The following is a 7661-nucleotide window of genomic DNA, read 5'->3' as shown; positions in this document are numbered from 1 at the left end:
ACACACCCGAGCGCAGGTGTCTTCCGCACAGACTGCGGGCCTCGCTCTTCTGAATGCCGCTAGCTCGCCACCCACCCACGGGTGAACCTGGTCAGGGTGCTTTCTCTCAGGGGCAGACTCTTTTCCGGGCGGGCTACCGGTGTCTCTGTTTGCTCGTTTCTTTCTTCCATTTCGGGAAAGGCTTCCTTGCTGGGTGTGGAAATCTCCTATGCCTTTCCTCGCCTATTCTGTCAGCTTTAAAATTCTCTTTCAGTTGCCACCCTCACAGATGGATTAGGAAACTCTTTCCGGTGCACTCATTAGTGAAATGACCTCCAGGAAGCTGGAATCCAATATCTAATGGCCGATTTTTAGCGAGTCCACACGCCAGGGTGGTCGGGGTCCAATGCAGCCCCGGCCAGGCCCAGGCCCCTTGGACTGGGCCACCGGAGGACACGGAGGAGGGCCCGGCCCCCACGAAGCGGTGCCGGCAGTTCTCCACGGGCTTGGGCGTTTTCCAGAGGTAGGAGATGGAGGGGACTGATTTCTTCAGCGCCCCCCAAACCACGCCACCCCACCCCACCCATGGGACACATCCCCAGAGAGAGACGCCCCATACACTGGCTGTGCCCCAGCCCTGGCCCGGGGGAATAGGCGGCAGCCCACCCACAGGGCGAGGAGGGGGGCGCAGCTGAAAGGGGTTGTGGGGGAGGGCGGCCCCTGGCTGGGGTCAAAGGGCCAGCGTCCCGCGCGTGCGCAGTCAGCGGCAGGCAGCCACGCGCTGGGGGTGGGCAGCGGGTAGGTGAAGGAGGCCGGGCGAGGAGACGAGGGGGGCTGGGAGGGCTCCACCTTGGCGAGTCCAGCCGTGGAGGCGCATCTTGTGTGAGTGTGAGTGAGTGTGAGTGTGTGTGTGTGTGTGTAGAGAGAGACAGCCCCCCGCCCTGCCCCGCCCCGCCCCGCCCCGCCCATCACCCCCGTCCCTGGGAGCCCGCGGGACCCGGCCGGCCGGGAGAACTCAACCGGCCCGGCCCGGCGCGGGGCCTGGGGCGGGAGGCGGCGGCGGGGAAGCCCAGAGAGGCTCGGCTTCTTGAGCGGGGCAGGGGCGCCCTCCGCCGCCGTCTAGGGCCACACCACCCTGAACGCCCCCGATCTCGTCTGGTCTCGGAAGCTAAGCAGGGTCGGGCCTGGTTAGTACTTGGATGGGAGACCGCCTGGGAATACCGGGTGCCACAGGCTGCTGCTTTTTTTTTTTTTTTTTTTTTTTTTTTTTGCCTCTTGTTCTGTCCCCTTTCTGGGAGCGCGGCGGCGGCCCGGGGTGGGGGTCACCCCCACCCTCAGCGCCCGCGCGGTGCCTGGCGCCCCAGCCCGCACCGTGGGGCCTCCTCTTGTCCCAAGCCGCGACACCGCCGCCACGCGGCAGCATGCGTGGCATCTGGACTGTCAGGTCTCAGACCAAAGGTCTGCTCTGTGGGAACCGACACGCTGGAGGAAACCTTGAGAGTCTGAGAGGGGAGGGAGTTCCAGAAGAAGGCCAGGATGTCATTTTGAGGGAGTACGTGACCAGAACTCGTCCCGTTGCTTTTGGGGTTCTATGGGCTACACGCAGGAATCTTTGGTGGTGGCACCTGATGTTGGGGGATCCGGAGTCACACCCAGACCTGCTCCACAGGCCTCCTTTTACTTTTCTCTTCGGATTCATTATTTTTAAAAAGTGTCTCTTACCTCTATGATTGCATTTTCTTTTCTCTCTCTTTTCAAGCAGATGATGGGAGTACAAGTATTCAGGTGACATGTGTTGCCCGTGCCGCCCTCCCCCCTGTGTTCTTTTTTTTTTTTTTTTTTTTTGAGACAGAGTCTCGTTTTGCTGCCCAGGCTAGAGTGAGTGCCATGGCGTCAGCCTAGCTCACAGCAACCTCAATCTCCGGGCTCAAGCAATCCTGCTGCCTCAGCCTCCCGAGTAGTTGGGACTACAGGCATGCACCACCACGCCCGGCTGTGTTTTTCTATATATATTAGTTGGCCAATTAATTTCTTTCTATTTTTAGTAGAGACGGGGTCTCGCTCTTGCTCAGGCTGGTTTCGAACTCCTGACCTGGAGCAATCCGCCCGCCTCGGCCTCCCAGAGAGCTAGGATTACAGGCGTGAGCCACCGCGCCCGGCCCCCCCTGTGTTCTTATTCATACACCTCTCATGTTGTTCCAGCGTATTGTGGGGGTACCAATGTTAAGGTCGGGTGCCTTGCCCTCTCCAAGCCTCCCCCCTCGGGTCAGAGCTTCAAGTGCGCCCATCCCCCAGTCGGTGCGCACCCACCCCATGCCTAATGGATGTGTATGCCCCTCCCCTCCCCCCACCCGCCCGACACCCACCCGATGAAGGTGATTCCTCTCCGTCCACTTAGGTGTCCATCCGTTCGTACCAATTTGCTGGTGAGCGCGCTCACGTGGTGCTCGTGTGTCCATTCTTGGGATACTTGGCCTACTGGAACGGGTTCCAGCTCTGGCCAGGAGAACACGAGAGGCGCCCTCTCACCGCTGCTCCTCACAGCCGAATGGCACTCCGTGGTGTCCACGCGCCACATTTTATTGATGCACTCCTGGATGGATGGGCACTCGGGTCGCTTCCACGTCTTTGCGATTGTGAATTGTGCCCTAACTGTAACCCTAACCCTTACCCAGCCCGTCTCCTCTGCCCCTGCCTGACGCACTCCTCCCCGGCCAGGCCCGTCACTGTCCTGGGCCCCCGCCTGACCGGCTCCTCCCCGCCCGGCCGGTCACCGTCCTCTGCCCCTGCCTGACATGCTCCTTCCCGCCCGCCCGGCCTCTCACCGTCCTCGGCCCCTGCCTGACCGGCTCCTCCGTCGCCTGGGCCTTCCAAGGGCTTGGTGTGGACGCTGCTTCCAGGAAGCCCTCCAGAAACCCGGCAGCAGGGTGGCCGCAGCAGTCTCCAGCAGCCGTCCCTAAGTCGCGTGAGTGCGGGGGACGTGCCCCCGCTGTGCCGCGGGGGCCCAGCCTGGTGTCTTCCCTGAGGCCCTGCGGCTGCCGGCTGGGCTGCCGCTCCCCGCAAGGGGAGAGCCGCGGAGGTGGGGACCGCCTCCTGATGGGGACGTACACGCAGCTCTCCACGTCGGATTCCGGGGCTCTCTGTCCTGCCCGAAGGCCCAGCTGGCCTGCGGGTCCTTAGAGTGGCAAAAACATCCGAAAACTGAGATTGAGGGTCCGGTGGGTGTCTGCACTTTTGTGCTGGGCACCCCAGGGAGGCCCGGGGGCTGGCTGGACAACGTGGTCTGCTGGGCGGGGGGAGGGGGGTTGGAGGAGCAACTGATGCCCTTTGCACTTTGGGTAGCAAGAGTCTGAGGTGTCTCTGAGCCCTGTGCCCTGTGGGGGGGGGCGGGGGGGTGGAGGAGGAGGAGGAGGAGGAGGAGGAGGAGGTGGGAAGGGCCGGGGCCTGCAGTCCTGTTCCCGGGGTGGCACGGCAAGTGGCTTCTTCCACAGGCTGCTTGGCCTGGGCTCCCTGCACCTGGGCCTTTGGAGGACCGGCCCTGTGCTTGCCAACACTTCCTGCAGGGACCCAGAGCTGGGAGGTGGCATCTCTCAGCCCTGGGTCGGGCAGAGCCCCAGCGGGCCATGCCCACAACCTCTCTCAGCACCGGTCCCCCAGAAGGCTCCTTTGGGACCAGGATTCTCTTGCGGTGACTCTTTAAGGTCTGGCCCCTGGATGGAGGGGCACCAGGAGTAGAGGAGCAGGAAGGGGAAGGGGGTGGCCATGCGAGGGGACACTTTGAGGCCAAGTCCCAGCTTCAGCCTGATCCTCCTGGGAACCCCGCTCTGAGACAAGGAGCCGGGCTTCGCATTCCCACAGCAGCCAGTCGTGGGCTGAGGACACCTGGGGCGTTGGGAACTCCCTGGCTTCTCCTTGGTTTAACATCTAGAGCTGCTTGTGAATCGCGCCGCCACACACACCCGAGCGCAGGTGTCTTCCGCACAGACTGCGGGCCTCGCTCTTCTGAATGCCGCTAGCTCGCCACCCACCCACGGGTGAACCTGGTCAGGGTGCTTTCTCTCAGGGGCAGACTCTTTTCCGGGCGGGCTACCGGTGTCTCTGTTTGCTCGTTTCTTTCTTCCATTTCGGGAAAGGCTTCCTTGCTGGGTGTGGAAATCTCCTATGCCTTCCCTCGCCTATTCTGTCAGCTTTAAAATTCTCTTTCAGTTGCCACCCTCACAGATGGATTAGGAAACTCTTTCCGGTGCACTCATTAGTGAAATGACCTCCAGGAAGCTGGAATCCAATATCTAATGGCCGATTTTTAGCGAGTCCACACGCCAGGGTGGTCGGGGTCCAATGCAGCCCCGGCCAGGCCCAGGCCCCTTGGACTGGGCCACCGGAGGACACGGAGGAGGGCCCGGCCCCCACGAAGCGGTGCCGGCAGTTCTCCACGGGCTTGGGCGTTTTCCAGAGGTAGGAGATGGAGGGGACTGATTTCTTCAGCGCCCCCCAAACCACGCCACCCCACCCCACCCATGGGACACATCCCCAGAGAGAGACGCCCCATACACTGGCTGTGCCCCAGCCCTGGCCCGGGGGAATAGGCGGCAGCCCACCCACAGGGCGAGGAGGGGGGCGCAGCTGAAAGGGGTTGTGGGGGAGGGCGGCCCCTGGCTGGGGTCAAAGGGCCAGCGTCCCGCGCGTGCGCAGTCAGCGGCAGGCAGCCACGCGCTGGGGGTGGGCAGCGGGTAGGTGAAGGAGGCCGGGCGAGGAGACGAGGGGGGCTGGGAGGGCTCCACCTTGGCGAGTCCAGCCGTGGAGGCGCATCTTGTGTGAGTGTGAGTGAGTGTGAGTGTGTGTGTGTGTGTGTAGAGAGAGACAGCCCCCCGCCCTGCCCCGCCCCGCCCCGCCCCGCCCATCACCCCCGTCCCTGGGAGCCCGCAGGACCCGGCCGGCCGGAGAACTCAACCGGCCCGGCCCGGCGCGGGGCCTGGGGCGGGAGGCGGCGGCGGGGAAGCCCAGAGAGGCTCGGCTTCTTGAGCGGGGCAGGGGCGCCCTCCGCCGCCGTCTAGGGCCACACCACCCTGAACGCCCCCGATCTCGTCTGGTCTCGGAAGCTAAGCAGGGTCGGGCCTGGTTAGTACTTGGATGGGGAGACCGCCTGGGAATACCGGGTGCCACAGGCTGCTGCTTTTTTTTTTTTTTTTTTTTTTTTTTTGCCTCTTGTTCTGTCCCCTTTCTGGGAGCGCGGCGGCGGCCCGGGGTGGGGTCACCCCCACCCTCAGCGCCCGCGCGGTGCCTGGCGCCCCAGCCCGCACCGTGGGGCCTCCTCTTGTCCCAAGCCGCGACACCGCCGCCACGCGGCAGCATGCGTGGCATCTGGACTGTCAGGTCTCAGACCAAAGGTCTGCTCTGTGGGAACCGACACGCTGGAGGAAACCTTGAGAGTCTGAGAGGGGAGGGAGTTCCAGAAGAAGGCCAGGATGTCATTTTGAGGGAGTACGTGACCAGAACTCGTCCCGTTGCTTTTGGGGTTCTATGGGCTACACGCAGGAATCTTTGGTGGTGGCACCTGATGTTGGGGGATCCGGAGTCACACCCAGACCTGCTCCACAGGCCTCCTTTTACTTTTCTCTTCGGATTCATTATTTTTAAAAAGTGTCTCTTACCTCTATGATTGCATTTTCTTTTCTCTCTCTTTTCAAGCAGATGATGGGAGTACAAGTATTCAGGTGACATGTGTTGCCCGTGCCGCCCTCCCCCCTGTGTTCTTTTTTTTTTTTTTTTTTTTTTTGAGACAGAGTCTCGTTTTGCTGCCCAGGCTAGAGTGAGTGCCATGGCGTCAGCCTAGCTCACAGCAACCTCAATCTCCGGGCTCAAGCAATCCTGCTGCCTCAGCCTCCCGAGTAGTTGGGACTACAGGCATGCACCACCACGCCCGGCTGTGTTTTTCTATATATATTAGTTGGCCAATTAATTTCTTTCTATTTTTAGTAGAGACGGGGTCTCGCTCTTGCTCAGGCTGGTTTCGAACTCCTGACCTGGAGCAATCCGCCCGCCTCGGCCTCCCAGAGAGCTAGGATTACAGGCGTGAGCCACCGCGCCCGGCCCCCCCTGTGTTCTTATTCATACACCTCTCATGTTGTTCCAGCGTATTGTGGGGGTACCAATGTTAAGGTCGGGTGCCTTGCCCTCTCCAAGCCTCCCCCCTCGGGTCAGAGCTTCAAGTGCGCCCATCCCCCAGTCGGTGCGCACCCACCCCATGCCTAATGGATGTGTATGCCCCTCCCCTCCCCCCACCCGCCCGACACCCACCCGATGAAGGTGATTCCTCTCCGTCCACTTAGGTGTCCATCCGTTCGTACCAATTTGCTGGTGAGCGCGCTCACGTGGTGCTCGTGTGTCCATTCTTGGGATACTTGGCTTACTGGAACGGGTTCCAGCTCTGGCCAGGAGAACACGAGAGGCGCCCTCTCACCGCTGCTCCTCACAGCCGAATGGCACTCCGTGGTGTCCACGCGCCACATTTTATTGATGCACTCCTGGATGGATGGGCACTCGGGTCGCTTCCACGTCTTTGCGATTGTGAATTGTGCCCTAACTGTAACCCTAACCCTTACCCAGCCCGTCTCCTCTGCCCCTGCCTGACGCACTCCTCCCCGGCCAGGCCCGTCACTGTCCTGGGCCCCCGCCTGACCGGCTCCTCCCCGCCCGGCCGGTCACCGTCCTCTGCCCCTGCCTGACATGCTCCTTCCCGCCCGCCCGGCCTCTCACCGTCCTCGGCCCCTGCCTGACCGGCTCCTCCGTCGCCTGGGCCTTCCAAGGGCTTGGTGTGGACGCTGCTTCCAGGAAGCCCTCCAGAAACCCGGCAGCAGGGTGGCCGCAGCAGTCTCCAGCAGCCGTCCCTAAGTCGCGTGAGTGCGGGGGACGTGCCCCCGCTGTGCCGCGGGGGCCCAGCCTGGTGTCTTCCCTGAGGCCCTGCGGCTGCCGGCTGGGCTGCCGCTCCCCGCAAGGGGAGAGCCGCGGAGGTGGGGACCGCCTCCTGATGGGGACGTACACGCAGCTCTCCACGTCGGATTCCGGGGCTCTCTGTCCTGCCCGAAGGCCCAGCTGGCCTGCGGGTCCTTAGAGTGGCAAAAACATCCGAAAACTGAGATTGAGGGTCCGGTGGGTGTCTGCACTTTTGTGCTGGGCACCCCAGGGAGGCCGGGGGCTGGCTGGACAACGTGGTCTGCTGGGCGGGGGGAGGGGGGTTGGAGGAGCAACTGATGCCCTTTGCACTTTGGGTAGCAAGAGTCGAGGTGTCTCTGAGCCCTGTGCCCTGTGGGGGGGGGCGGGGGGGTGGAGAGGAGGAGGAGGAGGAGGAGGAGGAGGAGGTGGGAAGGGCCGGGGCCTGCAGTCCTGTTCCCGGGGGTGGCACGGCAAGTGGCTTCTTCCACAGGCTGCTTGGCCTGGGCTCCCTGCACCTGGGCCTTTGGAGGACCGGCCCTGTGCTTGCCAACACTTCCTGCAGGGACCCAGAGCTGGGAGGTGGCATCTCTCAGCCCTGGGTCGGGCAGAGCCCCAGCCGGGCCATGCCCACAACCTCTCTCAGCACCGGTCCCCCAGAAGGCTCCTTTGGGACCAGGATTCTCTTGCGGTGACTCTTTAAGGTCTGGCCCCTGGATGGAGGGGCACCAGGAGTAGAGGAGCAGGAAGGG

The 7661-nt window shown here is 62.9% G+C and overlaps 1 non-coding gene and 1 pseudogene across 1 annotated transcript; both read left to right on the top strand.

Annotated features, from left to right (window-relative positions):
• The first annotated feature begins 1096 nt into the window (after positions 1-1096).
• LOC142867423 (5S ribosomal RNA) lies at positions 1097-1215 on the top strand. The gene has a single exon (XR_012916978.1). It is a non-coding gene; the product is annotated as a 5S ribosomal RNA (ribosomal RNA).
• Positions 1216-5027: 3812 nt separating this feature from the next.
• Positions 5028-5147, top strand: LOC142867413 (uncharacterized; annotated as a pseudogene).
• The last annotated feature ends 2514 nt before the right edge of the window (positions 5148-7661 follow it).

Source organism: Microcebus murinus, unplaced genomic scaffold, assembly GCF_040939455.1.
Source record: "Microcebus murinus isolate Inina unplaced genomic scaffold, M.murinus_Inina_mat1.0 scaf015_hap2_Mmur4.0, whole genome shotgun sequence".
Taxonomy (NCBI): Eukaryota; Metazoa; Chordata; class Mammalia; order Primates; family Cheirogaleidae; genus Microcebus; species Microcebus murinus.
This window is presented reverse-complemented; position numbering and strand designations above follow the sequence as displayed.